The sequence below is a fragment of the Vanessa atalanta genome, chromosome 9, assembly GCF_905147765.1.
Source record: "Vanessa atalanta chromosome 9, ilVanAtal1.2, whole genome shotgun sequence".
In the NCBI taxonomy this organism is placed as follows: domain Eukaryota; kingdom Metazoa; phylum Arthropoda; class Insecta; order Lepidoptera; family Nymphalidae; genus Vanessa; species Vanessa atalanta.
Window position 1 is genome coordinate 10,571,945 of NC_061879.1, and position 20,811 is coordinate 10,592,755.

At 31.6% G+C, this 20,811-nt stretch overlaps 1 protein-coding gene across 1 annotated transcript in view; it reads right to left on the minus strand.

Annotated features, from left to right (window-relative positions):
* LOC125066436 overlaps window positions 1-20,454 on the minus strand; it is a 125,097-nt gene extending 104,643 nt beyond the window's left edge. The window contains exon 1 of the mRNA XM_047674506.1: window positions 20,346-20,454. The gene's annotated coding sequence lies outside the window, so the exon portion shown is untranslated. The remainder of the gene's footprint in view (window positions 1-20,345) is intronic.
* Between the last annotated feature and the right edge of the window lie 357 nt (window positions 20,455-20,811).

Genomic DNA, 20,811 nt, shown 5'->3' on the forward strand with positions numbered 1-20,811 from the left:
CTGCGATGGTCCAGTCACTAGAAAACATGAAAACATCTTAACCAGATATTGCGAGTTCATATCTAGACAAGTACCATTGAATATTTGCGTGCTTAATTTGTGTTTATAATTCATTTGTAAAGGCTTAGAACTTACGAAGGCTATAATATAATTCGTATATGAGAACTAGCCAAGTCAGACCTTAGGCAACAATATATTATCCCAAGTTATAAGAAGAAATGTTATTTTATGTAGTTATAAATAAATTTCAGAAAGGACTATTTAACTTGGCACAAATTTAGATCTCACTTCTTTTGTCGTTGAAGTCAACAACCAAGGTATATTATCATAATATTTAACTTGGCTCTCATTTTTACATTTATGTTTTTGATGGGATATCACTACTTTTTGTATATAAATTATTAGTAGGTACTTATTAATAACAAAATTAATACCAAATGGTTTTTGTTAAGCTATTCTATTTTCCTACGTTTACGGGGTATAATTGTCTTTTTTTTTTACGTTCTTATTTTTCTTGTAGGTACCTCTGAAATGTTCGAGTGAATTGCCCATTCAGTGTCCGGATTTTTTTACGCGTTTTCTGTTTATACTTAATTTGGCCAAGTCGGGGCGATATAACGTGCGCAGACGGTTGTACTCTACAATAGAGCTCCCTTGTGTCTTGATTTGACTTGGACCTAAATTGATAAGATGTACTCTATCTAATGTTTTAATTCTGGAGAGGCCAACGTAAGCCTGCTCTTTACTTAATATAGAGAAGCCTATGTCTAAAAGAGCACCGTCAAGGCGAAGGCGTTGTAATTTGTGTATAGTAGTAGAATATGCTAATAAGCAAATAGAGAATTGTTTCCTTTGAACATATATGTACATTACTTAATATCTGTAACTTGGTTTTGACTTCTAGTTCGCAAATTAAATAATGTTTAAATTGAATTGTAATTTTACGTGCACTATTGCTGTTGTCAACGTCCCCAATGTACCTTCTCTATTTTTCCATTGGACCCATTCACCAGCCCTTTGCTGACATCAGCATGCTTGCTCGATACTGTTCTTCCAAGCAATAAGGATCCCCGTTTGTAGCGCTAGAGTACAAACTTAAATCATTCCAGTTACGATATACATACTCTACTACAGTCTCACGAAACCTATTTTATTGTTGTATACTAGTATACTCAAACAAAAAATATGCAGTCGAATAGACTAGGCAGCTTCCATCGGAAGGCATTAAAATAATTCTTATGAGCGCGGTTGCCACTCGCTCAGACACGTCCGCGTTAAGGTTTAATCGCAACGCTCCTTTCCCGCTGCTCCGGCGTCGCGTTGCGCGCCGTGTACCGAAATGCCTATTATTATTATTTTATGTTGGCTATGTATGGCTGTCATAAGTTTTGATTGCTGGTTCTTACATAATTTTTTTTTATTAAAGTTATTATTACAGGAACCATAAGTATATAAATGTTCCTAATAGACCCAATAAAATGAAAAATTATAATAAAATGATAAAAAATTACCAGTTTCAGATTTTTTCCTTTATATTGGCCTAATTATCTACCTGCATGCCAAATTTGAACTTTCTAGGTGACCTGGAAGTAGGATATAGTTTTGATCTATAGGTCAGTCAGTGATAAAAATGACGATTTTTAGACGTTAATATCTAAATAACCATTTGAGGTGCGTTTATGAAATTTGGAACACATATGTATCTCGCGAGTCTCAATATATGAGCCAAATTTGACACATTTATGTCAAATAGTTTTTGAGTTATGAGGAGGTCAAAAGTAGCTCCAAATGGTTCGTGTAATATTACACACGGTGCTGCTAGCCAGTTCTGTTACTAGAACTTGGCTGACACGCTACCGCGTGTCTAGATGTTATACTGCAAATATCTTGACGGGAAGCATGTAAAATAGTTACTCTTACGTCGATAGTGTCGAGTTGTTGTCCTATCAGGTTATAAAATTTAGTAACGAATGTGCTCCTTAGTGTTGTTTGAGAATTAGCGTCATTCATTGTGTATAAAGAGTTTCGATTCGCTCAGGAGAACATTAATGAATCATTATATATTAAAGGTCAGCTATATTCCTTATGTAACAAAAAAGGATAAAAATATTTAATATATACATCTATAAGAATAATAAATAATATTTAAAAATAATGTGAAACTCGTAAGGCTAATATTAGTACAATATTTGCATATTTCTATTTAATATTGAATTTATTCAAAAACATAGAATTTACAAGTATGCATAAAAATATGTATACTTACGAGAAATGAGTAAATTAATTAATACAAAATGGCGTGTGTAAACTTTAGTTATTGAATGGCCGGTCGACTATTTCTATTTTTGAAACAACATTTTTCTGTAATAATATCGTTGTACAATTTACAGAGAAAATAAGCTTTAAAATGACGACAAAGAAGGTACAATCTTTAATATTGTCTTGTGCACAAAATATATGGCATTTAAGAAATATTTTATTAAAATAAGTTATTTACAAACATTTACCATAGTAAACGTAAATAACTTATTATAATATAATAATTAAAATAATATATTTAAAAGTTATACATATGTACATACATGCACCCTGAAAATATCACACTACTTTTTGGGCAGTCGTGTAAAAACAAATGTAAAAATGTTCAGGTAGATTTGATTAAGTATGAAATTAACTGTGAAATAATACAATTAAAACATCTGTTGAAAAAAAAACTATCCATTTCCGAACAACCTATTAGTATAAAATAACATAACATGACGTCATGTAAAACGTAAGTTTATACGTCATGTAAATGTTACGTGCGAAAACTTAATGCTTCACTTTTTCAACAGTAAGTAGTTGTATAACTAGCTGCCCACCAGTCTTTATACGAGTAAAATTCATACAAAGCGACCCGTCATATTGCCAAAATTTAAAGCTGAAATTTCGAAAAAATCTCTTGTTAGCGAAGACTACTACTTTATAAGCAAACATATATTATAATCTCAGCTTTATATTCTACTAGTACTATCAAGACTAGTTGATTATCTAGTAGCTTTGGTTGTGCATTGATGGCAGACAGGAGATATATTTTATAAATATAGATAAGAGTATGCTTGCGTGATCCGTGTAGTATAAGTTATTATCTATACATATAATAAAATTGGAGTGTCTGTTTGTAATATTAAAATAACCCATTTTTACTAAATGCATATGTATGTATACACGGTACATATACCAAAATAATATTTTTTAGAATTTTTGTTTGTCTGTCTGTCTGTCTGCTTGTTCCGGCTAATCTCTGGAACGGCTGAACCGATTTCAACGGGACTTTCACTGGCAGATAGCGGATGTAATAAGGAGTAACTTAGGCTTTATTTACTTTTATTTTAGAATTATATATAGAATAAAAATAAAATCACGCTACAATATCCAAATAACTTAAATTCTTTTTGAAGCGTGCACAAGTCGCGGGCACAGCTAGTATATCAATAAAGAGAAACCGACGATGAATTGTAACGAATTTCGGCACATTGATAGCATTTATAAGATTTGACGATTCATCTTTTATTTACGAACAACGTGACGCTTATGTTATCGTACAATTTATTGTACGGTAAATATTATACGGTAATCATTATGTATGTACTGTTGTTAAGTAGGAATTTCTCGTATGTATTGTTAGCACTATACCATACCTAACTAGAAAGACACGAGAAATTCCGGACGATGTACTATTTGTTTTTTAATTGTAACTCTTTCATCTGATGTCTAATATACGCATTATTTTACAAAAACATTAAAAGTTGTTATTAATTCAGTCTTCTATATATATATTTATATAAAATGAAAATAAGTAAGCTACTAAGCTAACTATCTATAATATAACAATCATAATCAGCGGTTTAAGCGTGAAGAGGTAACAGACAGACGTTATTTCCTCATTTATAATATATTAGTGTAGTTTAGATTAATTTTTGAATAAAATACGATTTTTTATAAAAAAAAAAATCTTATTTATTATGTTGCACACTCTCGTCTTGTAAAACATACACCACTTGTGGGATTTATAATTATGTGACTATTATGGAATCCGGACTGAATTGAAATGTCCGGTTTTATGTCTGGAATTTTCATATTTGGAATCGTTATTGTTACCAAAATACACTTATACCTATACTATGACTGCTCATAATAGCTCTTTAATTAAATTTTCACGTCATTAAACTAACGATATTGGTACAATAATTATTCATTGCGTCGTTCCAGTCTCGTGCACATATGTTACAATGCAGGACTTAACAAAATGCCATTTATCAACTTAATTAAATCCGTAAAACTTAGCACAACTATTTTATAGAATAATTATTCTGAAGAAGCATGTAATGGGTTAATTTTACATGCGCTTAGTGAAATAGTTTTGTGAAAGATGCTTTTCAGGGTTCTATACCCAAAGGGTAAAACTGGATCTTATTCCTATCCGTAGTCCGTCCGTCCGTTTGTCACAAGGTTCATGAACCGTGATTGCTAGACACTTGAATTTTTTACAGATGATGTATGATTTATGATTTTACAGATGCCGTTTTTATAGACAATGGTACGTAACTACGTGCGCAAGTCCGAATCGCACTTGGCCGGTATTTAATTATTATTAAGCTACTATTAATAATGTAGATATTATTATAGGAATAAGAGAAATACGAACTTATTTCACAAATCTGGTGCATTGGTGATTTAAGAAGTGGATAATACATTAAACGCCAATGTTCAAGGGTGGTGGTGATCATTTACCGTCAGCCAGTTTACCAGCCCATTTACTAGTCAGCCTAAAGAAAAAATAAAGAATAATATGACGACATTTTTATGTTCAACGATTATGTAACGAGATTTCTTGTTTGTTGATCACAATGGGATTTCGTAAATTTAATATCGCGATACTTTTCTGCTAAACTTACTTTTTATTTATGTATAAACTTTATCTTTATTGTATTTATATATAATTATTTCTAAAATGTCTTCATGGTGTTTTTATTATTAATTTTTATTTTATTGATGAAATGTTTCTAAAATCTCAATGACTAATATAAAAATGTGATAAATTTTCACTCACGAATACGTATTTTAAGTACGTGATAAGTATTTTCAAATGTAGGTATCTATTAAAGTAATTTTATAATGTTCAAGTAAGTATAAGACAATTCATTAATGGTCATATAATTTTAATGATTAGTAAATACGACTACTGTTTACCGAAATGCTTTGATCATTGTCATTATTGATTTTTTTTGGACAACACTATACAGCTACCAAACATTAAAAAATAGAAAATTAATCTATTATGTATTAAGAAAAACATACTTCGTTTAAATCATAAAGTACAATTAATTTGTTTTTACACTATATATTATGATTGATGAGACTTGGACTGAAGTTAAATTAAATTTAAATTGCTCTGTGTGTAAATTTAATAGATTACGCTCTGGATAAATTATATTGCTAGAGAATATACAAAATCCTGTCGAAATATATGACTAATGATGTTTGCCGAGATCTGAGCCCCGATTGTCTTCTTTGCATTTATTCCTATGTATTTAAACAAACGAAAGAAAACCTATAACAAACAAATAAACATCGTACAATTGTCAAATATTTTACTGTAGGTGTCACATTGCTGAGCTAAGGCCTTCTCCATTTGATTTTGGATCTAATTCCATCACGCAGTTCTACACATGTGGCAGAATACCAATGGTTTCCTCACGATGTTTCCCTTTACAGGCGGGCATGAGATGAATCTACTGAAAGGGCCACAAAAAAAGTAAAATTTTGAAATCAATATAATAGTTTACTAGCATGTTTTAATTATTACAAAGTTAAATTGACTGTAAAGCACCTGTCTTTCCGGCAAGAACATAATTATAAGTAACACAATTCGACCAAAACAAAAGAGTATATAAATAAAAAAGCAACATTCGGTATTCTACCTTACGCAAACTATGCGATCGTCAAAAATAAAACTATTCTAAAATGTCGTTTGACTACTGTTTGTGATACAATGTTTGTCATAGCTCGGTGTGAACTTTTAGTACATAAAATACAAACCATCGCGTCATTTTAGCTGTTCCACGTGTTTTATTAGGAAATAAAACATATAAATTATTATCTAATCCTGCTTATAAACTTGCTTTATTAACTTTTCCAGCAGTTAATAGTAATTTTCTTCGTTTTACATACAACATTACATTACCGGATGATCGAATATCCGCTCATTCTCCACGTCTAAACGTTTTACCCGCTTAACGTTATGGAAGTTCTTTAGGCGCGTTGAGTATTGTTAGAGGAAAATCTTATGGGGTCGTCACCGACTTGATGCTGTTAACAGAATATATGTATTTGTAGTTATGAACATGACGTGATGAACTGGGCTAGTAGTGAAAACTTAGTTAAAAAAAATCGTAATTGTCAAATTAGTCTGGCTGAAAATAGTCTTATAGACTACTAGACAGGCTATTTAAAAAAATTGTAATTTTCCAAAAAAAGCAGTAAACCTTTATTGTATTATAGTTAAGTTTTCATTTCTGGTGGAAATGAAAAACATGGCAGGAATCCAATTTTTTTTTGTGTTATGTACTTGTTCCTTTTATAAGGCCAACAATACTAGTAAGGTACAAACAATACCGGTTATTTCTAACCAATCATTGTCAGGCAAAGTATACGTTTCACTAATGAATGTAGGCGGCGTTTACTGGGCGTTCATTTTATTGTTTTATTTTGTTCGCTTTAAATTGTCGACCTTATTATTAGAAATGGTGGTCACAGATATTTATGTAAACGGTACCGAATCTCATTCTACATAATCATTGTATAACAGTTATAACTAAAGGACGATTTTGCAATGGAATAAAATCATATAATATCAAAACATTTCTTTTGGACAAAAGTCATCCAGCAAATGTAAATAAATTCAATAAAATACAGCAACATTTCACGACATCGCATTGTGCGTAATAATAAATGTATTTTCTTGGAAAATATGCAAATCCGAACATAAACTTAGCCTTATGTTTTAGCCTTAGCTCAGAGTGTACTTTAACAAATTTTCACAAGTACAATATTAGTCGAGTGGCTTATGCAGACAAGGATTGATCCACCTCGTTTCAACCAGCGGGAGTTGTTAAAGCCGAAGTCCGGGCACAGTATTCAAGAAACGATTTGTTGTGCTTACAGTTAGTAAGTATTGACTCCGAGGTGTAATTCAAGAGTCTGCTGCAGCGTCCCAATAGAAAAACGCAAGTTACGAAATCGCATGTATGTCGTATAAACTTATAGGAATCGTTACTGAGGTACAACAACTATATAAAAAATTGTCGTTTTTTTAATTTACTTAATATGTAGACATTTTTTTTATTACACCAATTTAGCGTGTTTCAAAGAATTTATTTCGATAAAAAATATCATACAGTCTAATTCAACGTATAACGTAGCCATCGCAACGCGTGACAGGGCTGCTAATATATAAATACATAAAAAAGAGTGTTGGGATTCTTAACAAACACATCTGATTGAGTAAATATCACCTCTTCCAGTAAGGTCCAGGAGACACTCCATGAATGTAAGTAGGTGTGCCAAGGAAAAATCACGCAAATCCTTTTCAAACAATTTATTTACACGTCGATTTAAATTTTATTGTTAACTTATAACTTATTTTGAAACAAGAACGTGGATTTAACGCTTGTCAAATATAAAGCGAGTGAAATTACGAAGCCAATTTACTTATATAATATATGATGTACTAAAAGCCTTCTCCAAAAAGTCCTGCATTTTCTGGTATAAGTTTTATAAATATTGGTTTGCATTTAGTTAGGCATGACCAGAGAAGTCTTTTCTCATTAGTATAAGGCTTTTGTTCATTATTCCATAATGAAAATGCAAAGTAATCAGACAAAAACTATGTCAACTATTTCAATATTACATAAAATAAAACCTTGAATTTTATCCGTCTTTAAAACTATCAATATACCTAATTTAAAAAAAAAACTGCATTAAGTTAATCGAACCGCTTTCGTTCGGCCGCCATTTTGAACTATTGTTCTGTCCACTCCCCGTGAAAGCATTTGACGATAAAGAGTTATTGGACGTTGTGGTGAAAAAAAAATTTTCAAACAGCAATAAGTAATAAATAATTAGGTCAATGAACTTTTAATTGATTTGACGTCACTCGAAATTTGTGTGCTCTTATTGAGCCTAGTAGAATTCGTAATGATGGCTGGAGACCTGATGGTCTGACTTTGGTTTTCCTTGACCGAGATTGGGACGTAGTGTGGATCGCTAGATGCATTGATACGCTAACCCCATCTCATAACAGAGAAACAGTGTTAAAAGCCGAAATCGCCTCGAAAAAAGCAGCGAACAAACAATCCAAATATTCGTCTTTTATTTTAAATTATGTCTTTGTATTTTTTTTTTTTAATTATATAAGTACTACAATACTTTGATTTTAAAAATTCCATATCTCAAAATAGAAGAATAATCTTTCTAAATTTAAATGTTACATTAATTGATCTCAAACTTAGGATTTAAATCAATAGCGTTTCAGGTCATAATTCTAAGCCACAATATTTTCATTAGCCACCCCTGACACCTGATCAGAATTAAATTAGTTACTAAATACATTATAATGAATAGAATAACCAATAATTTTATTAATGTGATTAATTGTCTTATCTTCGTGTTCTGAAACAAGATCGATGCTGTTGTCGCTAACTGGTAAATACTCTCACAACACCTGAGGTTGTTTGACAGGAGCCTTCTCTTATTAGTTTAGTTCTACAGCTCTACAAGTTGATCGGATTTGTGATTCAACGGGAAAATTCTGCTGGTATTCTTGCCACCGCTCCATATTTCCATTTGTACAGTAGCTATTTTTATTTTTTTATTATGTATATAATTAAGGAGCCGAGATGGCCCAGTGGTTAGAACGCGTGCATCTTAACCGATGATTTCGGGTTCAAGCCCAGGCAGGCATCACTGAATTTTCATGTGCTTAATTTGTGTTTATAATTCATCTCGTGCTCGACGATGAAGGAAAACATCGTGAGGAAACCTGCATGTGTCTAATTTCAACGAATTTCTGCTACATGTGTATTCCACCAACCCGCATTGGAGCAGCGTAGTGGAATATGCTCCAAACCTTCTCCTCAAAGGGAAAGGAGCCCTTAGCCCAGCAGTGGGAAATTTACAGGCTGCTAATGTAAAAATGAAAAATATAACTAAGACCTTAAGGTTAATAATTATTTTGTTAAATACATATTTGGGATTCACAAGTCCTTGGAGTTTAATGTTAGAGGCAATATTCTGTTTTTCATATGTATCACAAGTATTACTGGATTTTATACTTAGCTTACTTTAAAGAGTATACGTAAAAATGAAAAATCATATTTTATAAGAATCAATTCAGCTATAGTAGATATTGAAAAGTTGATGAGGTGCGTAATGTATAACTCTACCGCTCTATCCAATTGGCATACCGTATGAATTACATCATCGACTTAACAAGATCGCTATTTCGTTTAATAATGTGTAGAAGATTATTTGTGTGTGTTTTCGGGAGTAAATAGTAAATTGCGTTTATCATGTTTCTTTTTAGAATGGAAGTTCGTGGGCAATATTATGAAACATTACCAGACGAGATGTCTAAATAATATAGAATCATGTTTAGTTCAATATTGCAAAAGTCTCGCTCATTTTCTTTGAATGGCGTTATATAACACTGAAATAGAATACATACAAAAAAATTGGTCACTTATGTGCATTTTGTCTTATGCAAAATATCACTTAAAGCTTAAACAAAAATGCATTGTTATGTTTTGACTGTTTGATCATATAATTAGTTTTTTTTTGTTTTTTAATATTCTACAAATTTAAATACATATTTCGATAAGCGCTGTGTCATGATACTTGCTAATAATAATAGCTTTCAGCGAACTATTTGTTTGACGTTGTTGCCTGACACTAATGTCATATCGATGTTACGTGTTTGTTTCAGGGCGTGGGCAGAAATAGGTCGATACGAGGGCGCAACAAGTAGTAAAAAGAGAGGTCCAAGGATTCCGAACAAAACACCTGTGACACCCTAAAGAAGATTTGTAGCTAAACCCGCAATGATTGATAGGCGACGCTACGACATTTGAGGAGCGCTGGACGATAACAATTTTATATTTTGGTAAGCTTATTGTTATTTAAGAATAAAAGATTTTTTAAATTGTATATATACCTTTCAAAAGATTCTAAAAAAATATATACTTTATACAAGAATTATAGCCGACGTAAGTAATTACATCGCAAACATTAATAAAAAAAACTTAAATATTGACTTGTTGTTGACTTTCTTTATGAATATTTGATTAAAAATTTTATATAAATATTTTTCACGCCGATATTCATCATGAAATCCAATCGCACGCTAATCTAAAACAAAATTCCATTTATAATTAATATTATAAAATCGCAAGTAATTCAAACAAGAAAATAGTTGCTTACAAGCATTTTTATTTTTTCAGTTTTGTTATGGCGTCGAACACGAAATATTCTGCCACAACCCATAACAGATGGTATTTTTGACATTCTCACTCTTCAGTATTTACAATTACAAGTCTCGTTTAATATTTCTCAGTTTGCTATCTCGGATTTTTTTAAAAGCTTAAAATAAAATTATAAATGGATGAGTAAATTAAAAGCCTGTATATGTCCCAGTGCTCAGCTGCTCCAATGCAGATTGGATACACATGTGGCAGACTTTCAATCTAAACACGCAGGTTTCCTCGCGATGTTTTCCTTCGCCGACGAGCACGAGATGAATAATAAACACAAATTAAGCACTTCTAAATTCAATGATGCTTCCCCCGGGTTTCAAACCGCTATCTACGTATCGTATTCGGTTTGTTAAAAAAAAATGGTTTTGCGAATAGAACAAATAAACCAGGTCAATCAGACGTTTTGAATATTTTCCGTATTGTCTGAGTATAATGCAAATTCAGCCTACAATTTGGACTAACACGATTGATTGAGAATTGAAATACCAATCCTAGGGGGATGAGTGTTGTCAACAAAGAAAACCTCAACCTCACCACAATATAGAATAATTGCTTAGAAGAAATAAGGGAAAATATGTACCAATACAATTAAACTTGAATATTTTGTAAATCTTTGTAGATTGTAGGTATTCCACAATTTATTGTTTATTATATTGTGTATTTTATTTTAGATTTTACTATATAACACAAAATACAAAATTTAGTTCGGATATTCTAGAATTTAATGATACGAGAGCGATCCTAAAAGGATTTTCATTTGATATACGAAATATTAGAACAATAGTTTTTGTTATTTATAATATTAATACCACTAACCTGAACATTCTAATAAAAAGCGATTCAACCGTTTTAAACATTCTCTTTTTTTAAGTTGTGAAATCCGAATAATAGCGAATAGAAAAATAGAACTAAGGAGGATAAGTGCTGTCAAACAAGGAAGAGGCCTCAGCAAAACAGGATAGACTCAAAAAGGAAAAATATTTGCTAAAACAATTAACTTTTGATAACACTTATAAGAATGGGCGTATCCTTCTTCCATTATCATTTTTGTAATCTTGTTAAGTGAATTAATAATTTTTATTTTGCAAACAGTCCTACGAATATTCTAGAAGCATTTGTCTTATCTTATTTTAATCATAATCTTTATATGTGTAATTATTTCAAAACAGCATCGTCGTAAGATCTCAAACATAGTCTAAATATTTATGCAAAAAAAAATATTGGAAAATTTCGTGCAAAAGTAAACGGATAATATGAAGTAGTAGGATAACTACAACTAGGAGAACATTTAAAAAAGCTAACGTGAATTTACTGAAACGTAATTTTGGACGATTACTATAAAATCGACAACGAAAACGTAAACTGCTGTATAAATCGACATCATCTTAAAATAATAATAACCAATGAATAATTCTATCCTGTCATCCGTAGAAATAGGGGCGCATTTAAAGATTTTTATAATAATGGTTTATATATACGAGTTTAATAATAATCAAGCAAAAGGCGCATTTGATAGTAACTTTGCCAACGATCTTCCATTCTTGAAATACACAATTGTCTTAAAGGACACAACTGACATATTTCCTCGAAATGTCAAGTTGAAAAAGCACTTCGACGTACTGCGTAGTTTTGAATAAAATATTTGCATCTGAACACACAATTTGTTTCAATAACTATTGAAAAGCTCTTACGTCATATTGAATGAAATAGACGTGCAGTACAGGGTAGGCATTTGCCTCCAGTTCAACTGATGTAGTCCAAACGCGGAGACTGTTAGTACAGTCAGGGAGAATATGGCTAAGTTGGTAGTGCAATCAAGAGAACAGGATGATTATGATGATATCATTTTTATAACCTTTGATTGTACATTTTAGTAGCAGTGGTATCAGAAGTTTTAGTTTTAGCGCCTACGGAAAAACGTAATGTTGTCGCAAGTACCAAAGGAATTGTGAATTTATAGAAGTAAACGTGGAATAACTAATCGTTGTATGAACATTTACCAGTTAGCGACAACAGTATCGATCTTGTTTCATAATATGATTAGACAAGTAATTAAGTATTAATGATATATGTTTAAGTAAAATTTCGATAAAATATAAGTGACAGATCACTCACTCACTTGTTTCGGAAAGCACGTAAAGGTGGTCTTGAGCCCGAACTTCTTCCTTGTAAGATTTGCTGTCCCGTCCAAAATAGTTGTACATTAATGACATTCAAAAAGCAAGAGTACCGCTATTATTTATACGTATTAAATAAAGATTTTCAATTTTGATCACGTGTTTCCTTTATCGCTCCAAACGCCGAATATTTATTGATAAATTTTCTCATAAATTCCATTCAATACATTTTAAGCAATTTATATAAAAGCAATTATATAATTTCCATACTTTTTTAACATATATTTCATATTTTAAAGCTTCTAATGTAAACTTTATTATTATAACTGAAACAGAATAGGTCAGAAGTGCGAATTCCGACAAACATACGTTTCCATGACTCCAGAATGATATTCTCCGTTTTAGATACATTTTTATGTATTTGAATATTTGTTTGTTGTAACTGTACGTGTGTTGCTGTACGTGTGTCGTTTGAGTAAACGTTTATACGACGTGTGTAATATTTTGAATGACGCAATAATATTTACGTTTTTTCGTGTAGAAACTAGTCAAATAAAGGAGATAAACCATACCCACAAATATATTTTTATCCGTAAGCAGTGTGCATCATGTTGTTATTGATTTTTCTTTATATTATCTTGGGTACGTATGACAAATATGATATATAACCTAGCTAAATGAAGGAGTCCTTAAGGACTGGCTCGTATAACCCGTCTTGAATATCGAAAAACGTCTTGAATATCATCATGATATTCAAGATCAATATTTTGAAACAAGAGTTGTAAACTTTAGAGTAGCTATATTTTAAGAAATTTTTAAGCTATTTTTATTTAATAAATATAATTATCATCGGTTTATTAATTTAAAAAAAAAAAAAAAACATTTATATAACAAAGTAATATTTTTTCACATGACCTTAAAATAAAAACGCTTTTAAAAGATAAATATAAATAAAACACTCTATAAATAAACAAATAAAACTTCTATTTATATCCATGCTTTTATGGACTTAAAGAAATCTTCAATATGAAATGTCAAAGTAACTTTTTAATAATTCATGGTCAGCGGTACGTGGGTTTTAATATGAATACATTTACAAAGGACGATCTGTTTCCGTGACTTTGTACTGTGGTCTTTGAACATGGGATGTACTAACCCCTGGGAACCTTTTGATTTCCCGAGGTAAAACTACTTCGTGTATGTACACCCTAATCATATCAAGCTTCGTATAAAAGTATCTAGTTGTTCGGCGTCATCCATCCACTTCAATGGATAGCGTATAAAAACTGGAAAAATATTTACAACCAAACACGTTTTTCGTGGAACTAATATGATTACTTATATATATATATATATATATATATAATACTACTTAGTAGGCACTCGTTACTCTATGTTATATATATAACACAGAGTCATGAAGCCTACTACGAGGCAACTAAAATTATCGGAACCAAAAAAGGGGTATTAAGGATATGTTTCGATCCTAGCAATTTAAATAAAAATCACCACCTGGTTTTAGATGGTCACCACCGCCCATAGACATTAGCACTGTAAGAAATATCAACCATGCCTTACATCGCCAATGCGCCACCAAGTTGGGAAGTAAGGTGTCGCAATCAAACAACAAAATTTAAGTATTGTCTATTTTAGCTTTAGAATATCCAATAAGTAGATGGTACCTACCCAGGCGGATTTGGACAAAGCCGAGACCAAAGACCAAGTGCAACAATTTTCTGTTTTCTGACTAAAACAGATCCGTACAGTTTTTATTGATGTTGAACAGGATTTTATATCGAACACAACTAATTGGTAGTTTGGTCTTTATACTATCGAAATGAATATACGGTTGAATTTAACGCGCTCCTTGGCCTTTTATTATGCCATTCGGGTTGCGGTAAAACATTGACACCTGTTTTTGCTTCCCGCAAAATAAAGAGTGTTCTTCATGCTGTTACTTAAATAGAGACAAAAAACACTTTCCCTGAAGGAACCAGGAAGTGACGTCACTTTATGTATATAATGTAGAAAGATAAAGAGAGGTAGCAATTTTATACACAGTATATAAACAGACACAACACATAATTATATAAACAGTTTTATAAGAGCGCATAATTTCAATCGGTCAATTTGAAAGTTGGTGAAAAAAGAAAAAATGGTATGTGGTATAGTGTGACGCTGATGGTATGTATATATATATGTATGGTATAGAGTTTCTATTCAAATCAGGAAGTACTCAAACTCATTCCGAAATAAAAATGGAAATTAGAATTAAGAAATACCTACCATAATTACAATTTGTAAAAATATGTATAGTGCAGTGTATATACCGGTTTGGAAGTCAGTCATTCTTTTGAAAGGTCAAGAATTTATTTCAGCTTCGATTTACATTCGGCAAATATCCGGAATTTTAGTGAAATAGTCGGCCGAATACGAATCTGCGGTAAACCAATCAAAAATTCCGACAATCGTACGTAAAAATCGACTGTTTCGAACACCTTTAAGATATTTATAACTGAATGTTCTTCCAAGTTTTCATTATATATCATGTGTGATACGCATATTATGTTTTATAACAAAATATATTAATATATTTTATTTTCCATAGTTACGTCTAGCGAGCGAACCGTTAAAACAACTTTACCGATAAATGAGTGAACTTTGTACAGACGCTTTGGGCATAGTTCCCAAACATCGATTATATTATTATAATATTAGCGAGTTCTATTCGCCACAGTAAATAATCAATAGTATCAAAAAAGTAGTTGGTTATCATATTATTTTATTATAACGAGCTATTACCAGTTTAAATTGGATTTAAGCAGTTTTAATTTGCTTACATATTAATTTATCTATACATATAATAAAATTGGAGTGTCTGTTTGTAATATTAAAATAACCCATTTTTACTAAATGCATAATGTATGTATACACGGTACTTATACCAAAATAACCATTTTTTACAATTTTTGTGTCTGTCTGTCTGTTTGTTCCGGCTAATCTCTGAAACGTCTGAACCGATTTCGACGGGACTTTCACTGGCATATAGCGGATGTAATCAGGAGTAATTTAGGCTTATTTACTTTTATTTTAGAATTATATATAGAATCAAAATAAAATCACGCTACAATATCCAAATAACTTAAATTCAAACAACGCGCACGAAGTCGCGGGCACAGCTAGTTTTTCAATATAAAGATACTCTACTTAAGTTTGCAATGAAGTATTTTCCGATTGGACCCAACAAAAGAGTCCCTGGGCGAAAAATGAACAAGCCCTTACGTCACCAGTGGAAGCAATAAGTCGGTGAAATTAAGAAGAACTGCTTAATCGAATTCAATGAAACCTACACCTGATGTTTATTATGCTATTACTCGTCGAATGTAATTCGTTCTCACGATATGCGAGACCTAATACGCGTAACGAACATGTGTAGTTACTAGTTAGTGAGCGAGCGTGTCGGTATATGCTCATGTTTCATAGTAACCACCATTCGAGTTGAGAACAATATAAATCAACTCAATCAATAAAGGTTCTATGTTCCTGCATTTTGGCGTTACAGCGCTCACAAATATGAAGATGATTTTTTTTTTATTAATAAATAAGGAGACGTTTTTGTTGTGTTAAAAAAATACTGAACTTATATATATAAAACTTATACTAGAATACTGGCCGCCTCCTTGATTTATATATCAGGGCGTAGAGCCTGAGGATTTTTATTTTTTTTGTCGAAAAATTTTGTGTATCAACCCGAAGTCTAGCAGTTTGAAGTGCGTACAGTCTCGCGCGTCGAAAAGCAAGTAAAGCCGTTGTTTATTCACCTGTACTTTTTCCGACCGTGTCCGATTTGCCGTCTCGACGGATTATAAACGTGAGGGAATAGAGAGTAGAAACTTGTGCACAATAATATGTCCTGCTTAGTTTGGTAGTCTCCCTTGAGTTTTTCTGCCGTGGCTGAAATCGACATCACAACCAGAATGACATCACAAGAAAAGGCAGTGCGTTTAAAACGGTTTAGTATAAATAATACATGACAAACGTCTACCGACGGTTTTGCTTGTATGATATAATTGTATGAGTACGTATAATGAAAATAAATGTAGTTAATATTACGGTACAAACGTAATTATTGAAATAATGAGCGTTCATAAGTTGTTGTAGGTATACCTTACAATAACAGCTTGTAATAGCTGTATCAAATTTAAATTGCTACCGTAATGAATAATGTATAAGGAAACATTAGAATTTGTATCGTATTATTAATTCACTTTAACCTTTTGTAGCAACTTGCCCCCATTTTGCTCTCAAGATTTGACATTATTTATTTAAAAAAGTAAGCTGTCTCCACACTTCGTTACCTAATCCAGTCGTATAGCTGTTCCTTAAAAATAAACGATATCAACCACAAGTCCCATGAGCCTGATATATAATTTAATTTATTTACTTTTAATATTATTAAATAAATTTACATTTTGTAATTGCTCTGTACGTTTTATCTTATATATAAAATTGAATGTTTGTTTTTTTTTTTTAATTCCGTGTATTAACTAGTACTTTATAATTATAATAATTAATGTCGATTAATTGATAACAGAGTTTCATCAAACAAAGATAATAAACTGAAATTAATAGTCTAGAATTTATTTTAGAACAATAATAATTATTTTAAATAGGAATCTCGGTGGCGGTGTCATCGATATTGACGTTTATTGATATAAAGTATAGTTAAAGAAAAACTATAAATATTTAATAAAAAAGTAATAATAATAAACACAGTGTACGTACGTTAATGTCACGTACTGTGCGGTATATACTCCTTGTACAGTGCGGTGGCAAAGAGAGGATATGACAAGACTGCATAAGAGAGTATCTTGTCCGTTTGCTGTCGCGGAATGAGAGTCGGTCTTATCCCTGGTGTCCTTTTTTTGGAAGGATACTGATCAAATGAGCCATCTAATGATCAACCATCAACTATTTCTGCTGGTATTGCAAGAAGTGAAATACCCTCACTCTTGTTCACTCAATCTTTAAACCAGAACAACATTACTAAGTACAAATTGATGTTTAGCGTTGAAATAATTTATGAGCAGCTGGTATCCACTCTGGCCTAAACAAAGCCATACGACAGATTCCCTTTATTCCTTAGCACCTTTCCAGTAATCTTTTAACTCCTGTAAAGCTACTACTTCCTACTGCCTAAGTTAAGGTAATCTCATTTTTATTTTAAAGTTTTTATAACGATACGTTATTGGTAATTTAGCTAATATGATTTAATTATTCCTTTCGTTTATTTAAAAATATAGATATTTAACGTCGCTCCATAGTCATGTTGTTCGTGTCTCTGTCTGTGTATCTTTCTTTTATTTTGAACGAGTTCATTAGTTTGATATATTTGCGTGACTTCAGTTCAAGGCAGAATCACTTTTAAAATTTCAAGATTACAATTTTAATTGTCAGCTGTGATTTTTTTTTTGTTTGCGACCTTTTTGCTTTTATTACTATATACCAGTTATATTGTTAATTGTGAATTAAACAATATTGAGATTGTTACTATTATATCAAATTTGAGTTTCCTATTGTTCATATAAAATGAATATTTTTATACAGCTAATATCCTGATGTATGTATCTGTTGAAATATAGTCGCTGTTATCGCACGCAAACGAAATTTTAGACTGCTTAGTACTTTAAGTTAAACTATGTCTCAAATACATACATATATATACTATGTGCCCAGAATTGCTATTCTAAAAGACTCTCATTGTATTTCACTTGTAAAATGTCGTAACGACTTCCTTTGCTTCGCCATTTTGATGCATGGCGTATTTTTAGTATAGGTGATGTCACGTGTTACTTCAAGTTTCTGTCATTTCAAGCTCGTCAATTGACATTTAAAAAAAGAAGACTAGCATGTATTTTTTTTATCTCAGAACTTATTGTTTTTCAATCGCATTTTTTTTCTTTGTGCTATAAATTCCGTTTGATCTCATTTAAATTTAAAGTCAGTTGATATTTCGTTAACATTTTCTGTCATTTTTTTTTCAGCATTTGAATAAATACACTATGTCTTATTTCACGGGATAAACGATTTTTATTCCAAATGTCTTCACAATAAAACCTTTCGAGTATGGGGGACAAACAGAAATATACCCTAACTCAGAAATTATCAAGAGAAATTCGATAACTAATGTGTAATGACATAATGTTAAAGTTCAGTTACTTGATATGAAAGTAGAAATATAACAATAGTTAGGTAATATAACTGTTCTCTTTTCGTATTGCAATCTGTTATCTATGACTGAGTCCATTTTTTCCCTATAAAACCCGTAATTTTTTCGCCTGTCTTTTTCCAGGTCACAGATTACCACACTGTCAATTTCCATTACGATCGGTTCAGTGACTCAGTTATGGTGACGTGCAAACAGACAGATGGATCAAGTTTTAATATTACTATAAATATTAACAAATGCGGTTCCACCGCGACAATTTTAAAAGAACATTATGTTTTTATTCTATAGGTAGCAAACGAGCAGGAGGCTCACCTGACGGAAAGTGACTACCACCGCCCTAGGATATCTGAAACACCGGAGGCTTACAGGTGCGTTGCCGGCCTTTATTAAGTTTGTAGAGCTTGCTATCTCAAACATTAAAATGATTCTAAAAAGAATTACACCTTGTATGGATCAATTGGAGAAAGTTACGAAATGAATTCAATATTTTAAATTGTAAGACGTGTAATAAAAATATCTTAAACCTTATAGTGATAGTCAACTTCCCAGTACGTAGGTTTTTATATAAAGATCAAGGTGTTATATTGGTGAAACATGATTGTGGAAAAAAATGGTTTCATTTTCACGTAACGGACTTCTGCCATCGTTACATGATAACATTTAAAAAAGTTTTTAAGTGTAATCATGAGCTTATCAGCAAAAATGTTTTATCGAAATAGGTCTACTGCTTTTTGAAAGACTGAAAATGTTCTATTTATAGTACTAACGTTATTTGTTAATTAGTTTTTCTGTTCAAAATCACAGGTAGACGACATTTCATAGATAGATAAACTCGTACAACAAATTCAAATTTTTGTGATTTTCTCAACCGAACCCAAATAAAAATTAACTTCGTTGTCTTAAACGTGTGTTGCGTGATAACTAAAATGAATGAGTGACAGTTGTATTAGCCCTCACGAATTTTATAACTTCGTTACATTACCACAGAAAATATTTCTAAAAATACCTTGAAATAAATCGATAAATTTATAAAAAACTTGTATAGAAATGTACATATTAATGATTTGACGAGCATTAATCGACCTGTAATTTCAAATAATATCCTAAATCAAGTCTAAATTTATAATTTTGATCAAACATATTATTAAAATTCAGTGGACGATGTTTATGTTCAAGTTTCGAAGTTACACTACATGATTATAACTTGTAAATAATCTGAAATGTTCGTCATCGTTATAGGCGTACGTAGCACAAAAACCATAAAAAGCTCCACAAACCACACCACTTAAGAGTTGATAAACATTCACGCAAATAAATACGTATACAACGTAGCGTGCAAGTAAAAAAACTTTGAACGAGCTATAAAATAAAGAGCTGAAGTGAGAATTATTACACGATATCACCATTTAGTGGAGTAACAATAACGACCTGTTGAAAACTGGGTTGCTGTCCTGCTCTAGCGTTATCGGTCACGTATGTGCGTCTCGTTTTGTCTTTACGGGGTAAGCGCGACGCGTCCGCACGAGCCGGCACTTCGGGTCTCACTGAGCGCCCTCCGATCTATAAGAGAGCGCTCCGCCCGCCCACGGAATACGAGTCCTGAATAAGGGGAACGGTAAATAGAATCGGTCACCTGCCACAATGACACGCATCAACAATATTGTTTCAAAAAATATATTACGTATTCCTATACAGGAATTAAAAAATCGAAATCAAGTCGGTTCTACCATTCTCTATATTGTTCAATATAATTTCATGATTTAATGAATAAATAATAATATAAAAATAATAAAACATTAATTTTCTATAAATTAAAAGTTTGTTTTTATGTATACTTTACTTTACCAGTAATATTATAATATTATGTTTCATAGTAAACATTACTTGTTTAATG